This window comes from Lynx rufus, unplaced genomic scaffold (genome assembly GCF_022079265.1).
Source record: "Lynx rufus isolate CCGP_SWC_20201006 ecotype Redwood Valley unplaced genomic scaffold, mLynRuf1.p SCAF_10, whole genome shotgun sequence".
NCBI classification, from domain to species: Eukaryota; Metazoa; Chordata; class Mammalia; order Carnivora; family Felidae; genus Lynx; species Lynx rufus.
Genome location: NW_025814824.1, coordinates 34346823 through 34363326, shown reverse-complemented (window position 1 = coordinate 34363326; position 16504 = coordinate 34346823).

The window sequence follows — 16504 nt, the reverse complement described above, 5'->3', positions numbered from 1 at the left end:
GTAGCTGTTTGGTGAACTGAAAGGAGGTCAGCCAAGCTGGAGGGTGGTGAATTCCTGGAGAATAAAAACTATTAAGATGGGAGAGAGCTGGTCAGGAGTTCTGATGGCTCAGAGCCTTGTGAACCTTGGTAGAGGAGTTGGATTGCATTTAAGGAACAATGGGAAACTGGGAGAGGTTGTAGTTAGTAGAGTGACACACAGGATTTTAGTTTTAAAAATATTACAAAGAATTGATTGGGAGGTAAAAGAGTAGACGTAGGAAAGCCATTTAGGAAGCTGTTGTATTGTAGTAGGAGGACAGATGGCAATGGCAATGGAGACAGGATTTCTGATGGATTAAGGGCAGGTGGAGGAAGAGGAGGAGGAACAGATAGAAATGGAGGAAAGATACAGACTTTTGTCTTGAAATGGTGTCATTTATTGAGAGGAGGAAGCTGATGAATGAGCCCATTGAGAGATAGGGAAATCATTTTGGCAACCTTTGGTTTGAGGTCCCCATGAAGCGTTCAAGGAGAGAGAGGTACTATGTATGATATAGGTCTAGAGGACAAAGGTGTGGTTGCCATGGAAATAAAATTTTGGGAACATTAAGCTCTGTGGGAAGAGATGGAATTACCCAGGGATGTCATGAAGGGGGAGTCACTGGGCACAGAGTACTTAGAGGTCAGGCCAAGGAGCTGAAAGGTTTTTTTTTTTTTAATGTTTATTCGTTTTTGAGAGAGAGAGAGAGAGAGAGAGAGAGAGAGAGCGCATAAGCAGGTGGGTGTCAGTGAGAGAGAGGGAGACACAGAATCCGAAGCAGGCCCCAGACTCTGAGCTGTCAGCACAGAGTCTGACGTGGAGCTTGAACCCACGACCTGTGAGATCATGACCTGAGCCAAAGTCAGATGCTTAACCTGGGTGAGCCACCCAGGTGCCCCAGGAGCTGAAAGTTTTAAGGAGCCTGAGAAAGAGCAGCCCAAATGGTAGAAAGAAAACCAGGATTGTGTGGCACAACAGAATACCAAGAGAGAAGAGGGTTTCAAGAGGAGGCTGGTGAATGAGCTGTTTTGTTTAACAAGAGGGAAACAGAACACAGAGTTTTATATATTTTACTGGAGCATTTATTTGTTTTTCTTCAGCTGTAAATGGGAAGGTATCAGAGGGTTTCATGCAGAGGACTGACCTGACCAGAAGTATTTTGGAAAGATAGTGATGTGGGCTGTGTGACTACTGAATTTAGTTTAGAGAAACAGGAATATGTTCATCTTTTCTGCTTTCTAACCTGTTACATTGCCTTATCTGCAAGCAAATGACAGCAGCACATGTAGTGGTTTTGGCAGATGGGGGACTTTGGGCTCGAACAGAACTGGAGTCAAGTTCTTTTCTATTGTCAGCTCCAGATCCTGAGGCAAGTTGCTTACTCTCTGTCACCTTTGGTTTCCTTATGCGTAATTTGGTGATAAAATATAATATATCCCACAGAGGGTTATGAGGATTAATGCATCATATAAATAAGCCCTTAAGAATATCACTTATTATTATCATTGATACTGTATTTGTAAGCACATGTGTGCCTTTCATAAAGATTTCATCTCTGTAAATCATTGCACTTTGCCCTTCACTGGTGGTAGTATTTTAACATTAGCCTTCAACAACCATGTCCTTAACCTTCTATCCAGGCATAAATGCAGTAATTCTAATCTCTCTGGGAGAATTTCCAAATTGTAGAGAGCACCTGGCTGTGCACAGTTTAAAGCGCACTTTCTCTGACGGAACACATGTTTATATTGCTTCACACTTTAACATTTTATCCCCAGTTCTTCTAGTCGTTTATTTCTCAGTCTCTGTGTGCTTTTATAGCAATTAGGGTATTAGAACCCTGGCTAATGCAGACATTACTAGGGTGTGGGTAAATGTTTCAAGGGCAAGAGTCAATGAGAACCGATGTCCTAAGTCATGGACGAAACTGGCAGTGACTCAACCTGGTATGGAATAAAAAAACCATAAGAGGGGTGTAGCTCCTTGTGCATTTAAGGAATAGTGGAAGCTTAAAAATGCTTACTAAGCAAAACAAAAACAAAATAAAACAACTAAGAAACACGTTTTCCATTTTTATCATGACTTTCATATTTGTCTAAGTGGAGGTAACCCCTCCTTAACTGCCTGTGATCACAGAATATATAAAAACTCTTGCCTTGTTTCAGAGTTAGCTTTCCTTGGAGGTCAAGAGAAGGGAAATACAGGACATGTTTGAGGATGATATGTGTTTGTGTAGGACTTTGTCATTAAATTTGTTAATAATTTTTCAATAATGAGTCATTATTTTGCAAAAGAAATCCACCTTATTCTAAGACTAATGATGAGAATAGTTTTTCTCTAATAGTCTAAAAATAGCCCAGCATACTAATTATTGAATATCTGGCACATCCATAAGGAAATACAATGTTATTAAAAAACAGATAGTGATATAAGTAGTCATAGAAATTTCCTTTGTAATGGCATATTCATAATTGGTATTTTAAGTTCTTAAAACAACAATACCAGAACTTAAAATACCTTACTCAGGATTAACTCATCATTTGAAATTGATTTCAAACTTAATTTAAACAAGTCACACATCTCAAGTGCCCATAGGATTAATTACAAATATAGAAGTAGAGGTATTAGGATAATATCTTTGGCTATGACCGAAAGATGATAGATACCAGGTATCAAGTTTTCAAAAGAAATACTGGAAGGTTATTTTAGGGGTTGGGCATTAAAGAAAAGATTCATGAAGACAAATTTTTGATGAGTGCTAATCTGCAAGCACCTTCCCCACCTTGAATAAGCCAATTAGGAAGGAAACTTTCAAGGGGGCACCTTTAGAGCTTCACATGTTTTCAGAAGTTGAAGTAACCTAGTGGAAAGGTGTTCTTATTCCTGCTTAGAAAATCCAAAAAGGATAGGAATAGGGCTGCTTGCTATTTTAAGTGGAGGAAAGAAGAGGTAACTGCATGGGCATTGACTTCCCCTCCATTTATGTTTCCTGGGGACAAAATATGGGCCGATTATAAGAGAGAGCTGAGACCTTCCTGGGCTGCCAAGAGAAAGGAACAGACCTCAACAGGAGTTGCCCTGGATTCTTAGGGACTGTGGAAGGAGCAAAAGATGGATGGGGGAGATCATAACATCCACATAAAGTACAGCAGGTGACAAGCTCAGAGAGGGAGAGATAAAGAGAGATCTGTAAACAGTAGCCAGACCAAGAGAACATGTGATCAGCTGCCAACTGTACCCATCGAGTATTTTCTTACTCCCATTTTTCTCACCTCTCCAACATGGTAGTTTGGAAAATGTATCTCTCCATTAGAGGCATTGAGGTATTAAATGAGGTAAAAAAGGAAAGGAAGGGGCAGACTACTTCCTTTTCTGTTGGATGCTGGTCTGCAGTCAACCCTGGCTGGACGAGTGAAGTACTTGTAACTAGAACATTTCAACTATGACTAATATATTTAACTGAGCACTCTAATTTCTGAATTGGGACTATATTGTGATTTAAAGTGACTATAGGCCATTGTATTATTCAACAGGAAAGTAATCGGACTGTGTGAGTTGTCATGTAAGGGTAGGGAACTTTGCCCATTGAAAAACATTCTTTAAGTTTTATTTATTTATTTTGAGAGAGAGAGAGAAAGAGAGCACGAGCAGGGGGAGAGGCAGAGGGAGAGAGAGGGAGAGAGAGCAGAGAGAGAGAGAGAGAGAGAGAGAGAGAGAGAATCCCAAGCAAGTTTGTGCTCTGTGCCGAGCCTGATGCAGGGCTGAATCTCACGGTCGTGAGATCATGACCTGAGCTGAAATCAAATCAACTGAGTTACCGAGGCACCCCTCCCATTGAGTAAATCTTAAAGGTATGGTGGAAGGTAAAATAAAGGTATCTTGTGACATTAATATATACACTACTATGTGTGTGATATGTACTGTGTACATATTTTAACTAAAAGAAATTCACCAAGGAATAGATTTCCTTATTTAAATACTGACATTTTGTAAGTAGCCAATAAATATGACCAGATTCTGTTACAGTGATGAATTCATTGTTCTCTGTCCAAATAAAAAGCCAGCGTGGCCACAGGAATCCTACCCTCATCTTAAATGCTGAGGTTTAAAGAATGGTTTATTGAGCTAGATTGCCTCGGATAGAATCCGAGCTCTGCCACTTACTAGCTGAGTGACCTACGGTCAAATTACTTCATTTGTGCTTTGCTTTACACATCTGTACATTGGGCACAATAATTGCATCTGCATGATAGGTAGTTGTGTTTAATAGACATATATGTCAGAACACATTTTAAATTATAAATATATACGAAGTATTAGCAAATGTTAGTAATCTCATATGTTATTAAATATATTCATTTTTACTTTTATCTCTGTTAGTACAGAGAAAAAGAATAAAATTCAGAATATCTAGAATGCTGCTTCAGAAACAATGTGGTCTTTTGTGAAATGGCTACTTTAAGAAATTTGATGCGAGGGCACTCAACTCATTTGCCATGGGATTGACAGATTTTCATTGTTTTATTTTTATAATAAGCTGGTTTCCAGAATATATAATTGTATGGACAAGGAGAATAAGAGACAGAATAGCCCACATCTGATCTTTCTTTCAGCTCATTTTATGCTCTCTGATTAGATGTCAGGTAAAAAATTATCTGGTAATTTTAGCTATCAAGAACTTTACAATATCGTGTCACGAAGGAATATGGCCTCAACTAAAAATTCCCCAAACAGTTTTATTGAAAACAATGAAAATGTAATATAGAAGGTTACAACATGCCCCAAGTTTCCCAAAGAGCTTTCACATTAGGCAGATATATTAATATAAAATATAAATTAATATATTAATATTATTTAAAATATATCAGTATAAAATAAAATATATAGAATATATTAGAAAGAGTGTGTATGTATTTTATGTATTCCATTTACTCAGTCAAATACGTGGCAAATTTTGTTAAATAATAACTACTTTTTCTTAGCAAAAAGTATGACAGAGTGAGAGCAAGGAAGGGGCAGAGAGAGGGAGACACAGAATCTGAAGCAGGCTCCAGGCTCTGAGCTGTCAGCACAGATGCGGGGTTTGAACTCACGAACGGTGAGATCTTGACCCGGGCCAAAATCAGACCATAACCGACTGAGCCACCCAGGTGCCCCTGGTATAGTGTTATTTCTAATTTAACACAATAGTCAAACAAACGTTGCAATTAGTGGGGTATGTCCTTTCCTTGGTTTGTTACAGGATACACTGTTCTAAATGATAATAGGGAAATCTATCAGGAGTTGTTGCTTAAATCTGTTGTGAGAACACACCATTCTGTGTTTAGGATGCCTATATTTTATTACTATAAAAATACCCTATGTGTATCACTGAGAGATCAAATTGCAATGATCTGAGTCAAATTACCAATTTATCTGAAATTTTATAAATGTCATAAATGTTTCATTAGCAACAATTAAATATCATATTTATAAGAGGGAGTGATCTTGTTGCGAGCACATCTGAGTATTCAGTCTGTTATTAGAACAAATGAGGCTAGTGCCAATTCAGTGGATCTGATATTGAATTCTGGCAGGTGGGTTTATTGGCTCTGTGGCTTTTGGCAGACTAATGTCTCTGAATCGGTTTTTTTTTTCTTTTCTGTAAAATGAGAATAACCACATCTGAGAATTATTATGAGAATCAGAGAGAGAAAGAGGGAGAAAGAGAGAATGAAATGAAAAGCTCTTAGGATAGACAGTATCTGGCCTATAATAGGTATTTATTAAATTGTTCTTACAATTATTATTATAAATTTATAACAGTATTATAAATATGTATTTATTTATATAATTATTTATATAAAGTATAATTATTTATATAAATTGCTATTTATATAAATAAATATAACAGTATTAAAAATAAATTTTATTAAACCTTATTAAGCCTCATATTCTTCCCCTGTTATCTCCCTGCCTATATCCCAGAATTGTACAGAATAAAATCAGGTGAGGCATAGAATACACATTGTAAATTTTCGAGTGGCCATAGAAATGTAAAGTGCTATTATCATTTAGTATTAGGTGCATAATTGTATGTTTGAAAATAAAACCAATTAAAATGATAGTTTCTAAAGTTTTAGGCTGATGTTTTAGCGTATATCAAAAGCCTAAAAATTAAAATGGGCAGTCTTAATTTATACAGTGTTTTGGTTTTTAATTTGCAATTTTACTCAGGCTAATATGCCCTGCCAATATTTGTACTAAACTGTTCAGGCCTCAGATCATAACCAGGCAGTAGCCAGGCAATTAGTTCGGAAGAACAATGTGCACCAGAATTTATATTTAATGGTAGTGATGATGTTTGGTCTTTTAAAGTCCTCCCAGCAACTCCTTTGGGTTCTATTTGGTCTACACCCTTATCTTGGTGATTATTTCCCACCTGGTCACAGTCAAGTATTTTGGAGCAAAGTCTGGTTATCTGAAACTTTGAAATTCTATCATTGAGTCTAGGAAGAAGACATTGATTACTTAAAGCTGAAGCTTGAGGGGCGCCTGGTGACTGTCAGTTAAGCCTCTGACTCAGTTTCAGCTCAGATCATGATCTCATGGTTTTGTGAGTTCAAGCCTCACATGGGGCTCTGTGCTGACAGTGCGGAGTCTGTGTGGGATTCTCTCTTTCTTTCTGCCCCTCCCCTACTCAAGCTATCTCTGTCTCTCTCAAAATAAATAAATAAACCTAAAAAAAAAAATTAAAACCGAAACCTGATATTAAGGCAGAGACTTAACCTACTAATTCTCTACTTCCATAATCAATTTGCTTGTTGGGTGTTTTAAGAATTTCTTCATTCATATAATATGAAAAATTATATTGAGTATGTTTTCTATAAAAATAAAATATATGGCATCAGTCTTCTTTCAGTATTTCTTAATAAAATCAAAGATAGGAATGTGGGTGATTTAGTGATATTTTCTTGAAAAATCTATTGGCTCTGGAGCTAAGTGTCATTAAGTTTATTAAAGCTTGTTGGTCAGAGTTTTACTTTTAATAAGTAAATTAAATCAACATGAGGAGTGTCCCATAAAAATGGAGTTTGCCTTAGTGTGAAACCAAACACAAACATAAAATAGCCTTCAAATTTAAACCTGTAATCAATATTATAGCTTCATCAAGCCATGTTAAAGAAAAATGCCCGTTGATAAAATGGATCTGTAGTGCTTCTCCATCTATTCTGTTTACCTTAAAAATGATAGGTGGTAGATGTTAGAATGTTTTTTTCTATGTAAGTTATGCCTATGGTACAAGTGTATCTGAAGCACAGCTTTACAAAGAAATGGTAATAAAAGACAGCAAGATGCAGGAATACTCTTATGTTCCTTAGAAGGTGGAGGAAAAATCCATTTTTGGAAAGGGCAAGTACTGCTAGGTAAATCCCTTTTATTTTTCCCTCTTCCAGGAGAACCTTCAACAGAGTTGTATTTATTTAAAAAGACTGAACTTGACTAATTTAAGATGTTAATATGGAAGGAGTATATATTCTCTGGTTTTGAAAAGGATTTGTGCCTTTTGCCTATCTCTAATAAGGTAACAGATGTAGTGTTAATTTAGTTGAGTTATACTTTCTCTATGAGTTTGCTAACAGAACTTGACATAAAAGCCTTTGTGAAGAAGCTTGATTGGTTTGGTTACTATGGCAACACAGTTGAATGGAAGAATGATTTCCTTTAGGAACCTTTCCTAAATGCTGTTTTGTACCCTATAACGAAATCCCTGGCTTGCCATCCCTTGTGAGGAGGTGAGAAGAGATCACTTCGAGGGTCAACGTTGTGTCTTGTGTTTATAGATTATCCTCAGAAATCAAAAGACTGCTTGGCCCAACTCATTCTTTCCATAGCTGAACCAATTCTGCTCTTTGGTATACTGTGATAATAGGAGACTTGCACAGACATTTATGTCTTGAAATACGCAAAGGAAAACTGGATGTAGACCAACGATCATATTCTGTTAAGTGCATTTCCTAAAGCTAATGTCTGTTATGGATTTTTAATTCCCTGCTTATCTTTGTCTGAAATTCTGCGATTTATCAATAATTTGTCCTGTGAGTGATGTTACTGTTTTGAGGAGACAAAAGGATTTAACCAACAAATAGATCAGCAGGGCTTCATTTAAAATCTTTAGTGGTGGTTTGGTATTCTGGAATTACTCTAAACCCTAAGGCTTACATTTGAGATTTCCTTTGTTATGGGGTAAATGTCTGCTCCATTAGCACAGCAATTGTGTACAAAAATGCATCGAATCAGTCAAGTACCACCATAGGGTGTTTTCTAGTGGTTAAAACAGGCTAATGGTTATTTCACTTGTACATTCAATAATAACAGCAGTAAGGCCTATTATAACTATTTTTCTAATCAGCCACATGTTTGCAATTTTTCATTTTCACCCCTTGGTTTAGGTCCTTGGAATCAGATACTCCAAAATAGACTTAATAGCTTTAACTAAAGAATTGTATCAACAATGTTGATGCCAGTAATATAGTGACTAAAAGTTGTTTAGCAATAATTTTGTGTAGTGAATTACGGGGAAAATCATAACCTCATACTGATAAGAATTATTTTAAAGACTGCAACACATAGCTTCTAAAGTTTTCAGCACATGATTGATAACAAAATTCATATACTGTGCTATGAGGTGATTATATTAGAGTTGTTTAATTTTATGAGTAAATGTTAGAATTCATTTTTTGTATTGACTTGTGGTTGTTCATTTTTAGTTTTTAAACCAATCCTTTTATCTGAGTTATCTGAAGAGCCCCTGACAGTTGAGCTACTGAAAAAGATCGGATCACATTTTGAGTCTAACTCACCTCAAATATTTATTATTGTGTACCTTGGATTGTGTGGATTATCTTGGAAAATAGGTGTTTATAGGTGTTTCAGTAGAATGTCATTCTCTGTGATTAAAGGTAAGCCAGTTACGTTTATGCCAGTAGAAGCGGCAGAAATGTGGTTTAAGACTGAGAAACAAATTATATCAGATGTGGAGTTTTCAAATGAGTGGTTCACTCTGTCTCCTTTCCACATTGTCCTCTCACTGCCCCTTCCCTCAATAAAAATGAAGAGAAAATTGAAAGAAAAGCCAAATTCTATAAAGTGGTAGCCGCTCTAAATGTGGGATATGACAATTCCTATACACCCCCTGAACTGGGGCCATGAGAAAGCTGAGACAGATGCGGCCATATTTGAGAACAGAATTTAATGAGCAAGAAGAGGAGTCTTCAGACAAAATTGCCACATTTCCTCTGAGTTACTATTTACTGAAATGAACACTGTCCACGGAAGACTATACAGATGCACACAGAAACAGAACTTTAATTTCAATGATGGAAACCCTCCCTTCCTATTAAGGTTGAGAATTGATCTTCTAAGGTGTCTTTATTATTTTTGTAGACTCAGTATATTCTCTTCCTACTTGTATAATCTGTGTTGTGTGTGTGTGTGTGTGTGTGTGTGTGTGTGTGTGTGTGTATGCTTGTGGATGTGTGGACACCAGTCTTCCAGTTAAGAACATCTGTTCGTATTCATCTTTATTATTTATGCTTACTTGTACTGTTGTATATTCTGTGCCACACTCAATGCATTTTGATTAAGTTGTGCAGTCTAGGGTTCCCTCTCCAGGTATTTCTTCTTTCTGACTTTCCTTGCTGCCTTTGGCACTCTAATCTCACTCTTTGTGGGACATTCTTATTGGCCTCAGCTCCAAGTGGCCAGCCTCCCTGGTTCTTCTGGTTCCCTGAATACTCCTTCTTTAGATTCTTCCCTATCTTCCCACCCTTGCCTCTTTTCTCCACTTGGAGCAGCTCTCCTCAAGGCACCTCTGTGCTGTCTTGGCCCTCAGCACTCACTCGGCATGGTGCTTCCCCATCTCCCTGCATGGAAAATTTCCACATGTGCACAAGATGCCCTGCTCCAATTTTGAACCTTGACTCTGGCTGAATTGCAGGCATTAACTCTTGAGTTTCAGGACAGCACTCCTACATTTTTTTTAGACTGGCATGAAGCTCATCTTGCTTATGTGTTGTTTGTTTTCAGTTCCAAATCAATAAACTTTTATTGAGTATCCATTATATGTCAGGTGATGTGCTCAAGGGATACAAAGGTGCGTAATCTATGGCCCATGCCCTTTCAAAGATTAGCAATTTAGAGGGCAAACAAATAAATAAATCTGATTACACTACAGTATTCTGATGCAAAAGAAAGGTGAGAGAAATGTAATTGTATCCAAGAGAAGTAACTGACTCCACCTGGGAGAGGGAGGGAAAATGGTGGACCAGGATCAGGGAGGTCTTTCAGAGAGAGTACTATACTTACTGTAATATTTAACTCTGTTGTAATTCCCTTTTAAATGACCTTCCTCAATAAGTGAATCATTTCTGTAATGTCAGAAACAAGAATCTGGAATAAAACAAAACAAAATAAACAAACAAAAAACCAAAACAAAACAAGCCACCACCTGGAACTGTAACACTGGAACTTGAGCACTGCATGGTAACCCATGTACTGAAAATGTAGGGAGAAGCAGTTGCATACATTGTAGTTGTTCCCTGAAAGGCATTCTGCTTGCAGCTTCTTTTTGGAACTTTCAAGGTCATTTTGTATTCTGATTCTATATTCCTCAATGGCTGGTGGCTCCCTGCTGCCCCCTCATCCTCTTTTCCCTGGTGTCATATGCAGACTTAATAATGGTGCCAATTGTTCCATTTTCCAGGTCATTAATGAAAAATGTCCACTGGAGCACTGTCCAGAATTGACCAAAGTGGAACCCCATTCGTTATGCTACCTCTGAGGCTGACACTTTTCCATCGATGGCTCCTTGCCAGGCATGACCTTCCTGCCGTTTCATAGCTATGCAGTGTGGATCCTATTTTCTCAATTTATTGATGATTATGTCATGAGGAACAGAATCAAAGGCTTTGCTAAAATCCAAATATAAATTGTCTTTGGCTTCTTCCCCTTGATCTACTGGGCTCGTCACTTCATCAGTGAAGATTAGATTATTTTGACAGGAGTGGGTCTGCACCATGCTCTCTTAGTTATTACTCAGTACTCTGTTTTCTTGAAGATGTGCACAACTAGAATTTTTTAGCAATGTTTCTGAGGTAATTCCAAGATCATAACTTTTTTTTTTTTTATCTTTCGTGTATCTCATTAGATTCCATGCCCCACAGAGTCCTCCCAAAAGTTTATAATGTTTATCACATTGCTATGGCATGGCTAGTTTCTCTAGTGATAGCTTGAAGGTCATTGTGAACTAAAGATTGGAAGATTAGAATGAAGTTGGTTTATAGGACTCTCATCCAACTTTTTCCACCCTCTGCCTCCCTTGGTTGATCGTTCTTAAGGAGTTATACGTGTACCTTTCAGAATGTATTCAGGAGCTTTATTGCCAAAAGATGATACAAGAGTAAAAATAATATGTAGGAACTGATGGACATAAGTTAGCAAAGTGGGGTGTAAACACTTTGTTTCGGGGCACTTGGGTGGCTCAGACATTTAAGCATCCAATATCAGCTCATGATCTCACGGTTTGTGGGTTTGAGCCCCATGTCAGGCTCTGTGCTGACAGCTCAGAGCCTGGAGCCTACTTCTGAATCTGTGTCTCCCTTTCTCTCTCTGTCCCACCCCTGCTCATGCTCTGTCTCTGTCTAAAATAAATAAACATTAAAAAAATAAATTAATAGAAATAAATTAAGAGTTTGATGTGAAGTAATTATATAGAAACTTTACGCAGCTATTTATAGTTCTATAAATGACCATTTCACCTGGGAATGACCTACTTAGTATTCTCTAATTACCCATTTATATGGATTCTATTTATATATATTTTTAAAATTTTATATTATTGCCAGAAATAGTGTGCTAGAAATAGTGTAGCAAGTCTGTTACTTAGGACACCTTTTTGCACTTTTTTCAAGGATGAAAGTTTTCCAGGCATACTTTCATTGTGTATTAGGCTTTCTCTAATGAGTACTTAGTTTTTCTGTTTTGTTTACACCATATGTAGAAAGTAGGATAGAAATGTTCAACCAGTTCTGCCATTTATGTTGAAGTACCCACTCAGTTACTGGTATAAGGAGAGCCTCTATTTTTAAAACTTTTTTTTTTAACGTTTATTTATTTTTGAGACAGAGAGAGACAGAGCATGAACGAGGGAGGGTCAGAGAGAGGGAGACACAGAATCTGAAACAGGCTCCAGGCTCTGAGCTGTCAGCCCAGAGCCCGACGCGGGGCTCGAACTCACGGACCGTGAGATCGTGACCTGAGCTGAAGTCGGCTGCTTAACCAACTGAGCCACCCAGGCGCCCCAGGAGAGCCTCTATTTTTATGGAATGTTCCAGAATCCTCCCAACTATACTGATTTCTCTGAAGCTTCCCTATGGAGATCTGTCATTCAAGCCTCCCTCTTCAGGTCCCAGCCAGACCAGATGTCTTTAAGGGAAAGGCTATGAGAGAATCAGAGAAAGGTACAAATATCAAGATAGAGTTTGTATGGGAAAGGTAGTGAATGACTAGGTCATATAAAAGGAAAATCTTGTTTCAGGAGCACCTGGTAGCTCAGTCGATTGAGCACTGACTTTAGCTCAGGTCATGATCTCACAGTTTGTGGGTTCAAGCCTCACATTGGGCTTTGCACTGACAGCGTGGAGCCTGCTTCAGATTCTGTCTCCCTCTCTCTTCTCTCTCTCTGCCCCTCCCCTGCTCGTGTGCTCTCTCTCTCTCTCTCTCTCTCTCTCTCTCTCAAAATAAATACACATTAGCAAATTTTTAAAAAAAGAAAGAAAATTCAATTTCAGTAGTAGGAGCTGATAGAACTGACTTATAATTCTTTTGTTTTTCTGGGAGCAAAGAATGTTTTTTCTAATTTTTTAAAATTAATATGAAAAAGTATATATGTTGAGACATGTGATTTTAATAGTGGAGGCAGTGGAGGAAGCAAAGTTCAGCTTTGTCAGTGATTAACATTTTTGAGTCATAAGGCCCTATGGGGCAGGAGTTGAGAAATGATTGCTTTGTTCCTTACTTACCTTAGGACTGTTTCTCCTGATTGGATTTGGGTTGTACCTGGAGCTAATAGAGCTCTATTAAAAATTATATTATATTTGTTTATTCAGTCCCACAAATACAAATGGGCCTGCCTTTTCTGTGAACTAATTCAGTCAGTAGAGGTTTATTGAACATCTGTCTTAAACTAGATCCAGGGAATAAGGAACAGGGTACAGAGTGTCTCCTCAGGGTGCTCATAGTAGAGGGTACTGATAGATGCGACCATGACTGATGCTGACAGTGTGGTGGGTAGAGGAGCTTCATTCTCAGGGGCTTTGCTCTGGGAGGTAGTCAGGGAAGACATTCCTCAAGATGAAAAGCAGATGGAGTCCATAAGCCAAATCAGGCCTGTGTCCATTAATTGTTTGACCTGCACTATGCTTACGATTTTATTAGTTGCTGTAGTAGTTGCTTTTGATGCCATAAGTCACATCCCTTCAGTTACCTCTAATTTCAGTCACAGCTGTGACTCCGTGAATGCTGACTGCAGCCCACCTCAGGCACAATTGTTGTTTCTGTCAGGGCTTTCTCTCAAACTGAGGGAGCCACTCAGCACTCTGGCAGGGACAACTGGGAAGTATAGGAACACTTAACCAGCAAAGGACGGTCTAGAGGAAAATGCCCCTGTTTTCCATTATCCACAGAGAAGATTCTTGGAGCCATTCTGTGGCATGTCTCTGAGGCCAGTAGGATTTCAGTAAGACCCCCTTGGTTGGTTTTTAAGCCCTCCATGCCTTACTTTCCTTACTCTGGTATACATTTCCCAAATAAACTACCTGCAAGTCTTTATCTCAAGCTCTAATTTTCAGGGGAATCATAATAAAAACAGTTCCCAAAATTTAAGAATTTATGGATGGCAAATAAAAACTCAGACTTTCACTTCTCTTGAAACACTGAGGACCTGGTAACCCTGAAAGCAGGCTCCCTATGGAGAGAGTCAGCTGGAACTGGGGCATGACTGTTGATTACAGTGAGATAATCTGTGGGGTACCTGGGTGGCTCACTTCATTAAGTGGTTAAGCGTCTGTCTCTTGATCTTGGCTCAGGTCATGATCTCATGGTTTGTAGGATCAAGCCCCACATCAGGCTATGAACTGACAGCATGGAGCCTGCTTGGGATTCTCTCTCTTTCTGCCCCACCCTATCTCAAAATAAATAAATACACTTAAAAAACAATGAGATAATCTGAGTTCATTGATCTATCCTAATCCGCATCTAGTCTGAGTCCCTCTTTAAAAACCCTGCCTAGGTTCTGGAGGCATGGGAAGCTTGAGACCCAGTAGAGGACTTACACTGAGTCTTTCAAAGGTAAGCAGGACTTGGCCAGGCCGGGAGAAGCATATCTGCATGGCAAAGATAATACCACATGAAAGACCAGGAAATGGGTATATTATTTATATTTTGGCAGGATTGTGGGTGTGTATGTGGGTGTTTGTGCGCATGCACAGGTGCACACCTTTTCGTTTTTAAAGTCCATCATACTACGGCAAACTCATTCAACAGAGTTATGCAATTCTGTCTTTCCGTCAATCAAAAAAAATGACTATCAACACTGATTACTTTGATCATTATACAAACAACCCTACAGTAATAAACACCCATTGTATAGCAGTGAGACATATGTTTGTCGTACCCATTAGGGAAGCACTTGGGGCCCAGAGGACTGATGAATTGGCCCATGTTGTCTTACTACTCCGCAGCTGTCATAGCCGCTCTGATAGCAGGTGATAGTTCTGTAAGAGCTTGTCAGATTGGTGCTTATCTGTTATGACATCTGTTGATGGAAACTCCCTTTTAGGTTTGATCCAGACAATGACCTTGATATTCCTGGTGTAGAATAAAGGCTCACAATTATTGTTTTAAGAAGGAGAGACTTGTAGCTTGTGCCTCACACCTGTCATATCAAATTATCAGGCTGAAACTGATAATACAATGAACACTGGTTCTCAACAGTGTTTTATCTGTTGGATTTGTACACACATTAAACCTTCCTCCAGTTATCTTCTAAAAATCCATTGAGATAATGTGTAGTCACCACCCAGAGTTTCAGATATGTGCACAGAGACTCTGGCTGCAGAGAGTAACAACTGTTTTATTTATTTATTTATTTATTTATTTATTTATTTATTTATTTATTATTCCTTTTAATGTTTATTTATTTTTGAGAGAGAGTAACAGAGAGACAGAGCATGAGTGGATAGGGGCAGAGAGACACACACAGAACCTAAAGCAGACTCCAGGCTCTGAGCTGTCAGCACAGAGCATGATGAGGGGCTCAAACCCACGGACTGTGAGATCATGACCTGGGTTGAAGTCAGATGCTTAACTGACTGAGCCACCCAGGCACCCCGAGTAACATCTGTTTTAGGAAGAGATCCTTGAGAACTGAATCTTTAAATCTAAGAAGTGGGAAAATGTTGGGGCACCTGTGTGGCTCAGTCTGTTTAGTGTCCGGCTTCAGCTCAGGTCATGATCTCAAGGTTTGTGAGTTGGAGCCTCGCGTCGGGCTCTGTGCTGACAGCTCAGAGCCTGGAGCCTCCTTCAGATTCTGTGTCTCCTCCTGTCTCTGCCCCTCCGTGCTCATGCTCTGTGTCTCTCAATAATGAATAAACATTAAAAAAATTAAAAAGAAATAAAAAGTGGGAAAATGTTGGTGGTTGAGCTGAGAGCTGGTACAAAGTTCAAGAAAGTATACATTGAAGGAAGACTGAGCTTTGAGAGAGATAGTCAAAATTGGATTGTTGACTTCACTTTTAGGGCTGTAAGACTTGGGAAGTCACTAAATCTCTGGAATCTGCAGTTTTTTTCCCTGTAGGGAGGAGATGCTAATACCTGGCTACCTTTACACTGGTACATCAAGGATTATAAGAAATCTGGAAACAGTTTTTGATTGGTAAAGAACTGAATAAACATAAAATGGTATTTCAATATTTTGAATATACAGACACTTTGGAAAGTTAAGTGTGAAGTTTAGTCAACTAGTGTTTTCAAATTTTATTTTGTAGAGACAGATGAAGTGTAGGAAGCTAGAATAGGCATCAGCCAGGCATGGGACCTGGTTTCGAGTACAAATAATATGACAACTAGTTTGGTGACCTTGGACATGTCAGTTTTGGTCTTCATTAGCTTCATTGGATTGTGGACTCTGACTTTCCTTCCATTCTTTGGCTCTCTAGACAGTGGCTCCTTTTGCTAATCTGGCTACTTGAGTACTTGTGTTTCATCTCTCAGTGTTACCTCATCTCTGTGATTATGAAGTGCAAACATCCTGTTAATGTCTAAGTCAGTGGTAGTTATAAAGCATCTGGGAGCTCTTTGAAAATGTGTGTTCTAAGACACTGCATCCAGAGAGTTTGATTCAGTGAGTCCAATCTGGGTCCCAAGAATCTCAATTTTCATAAGC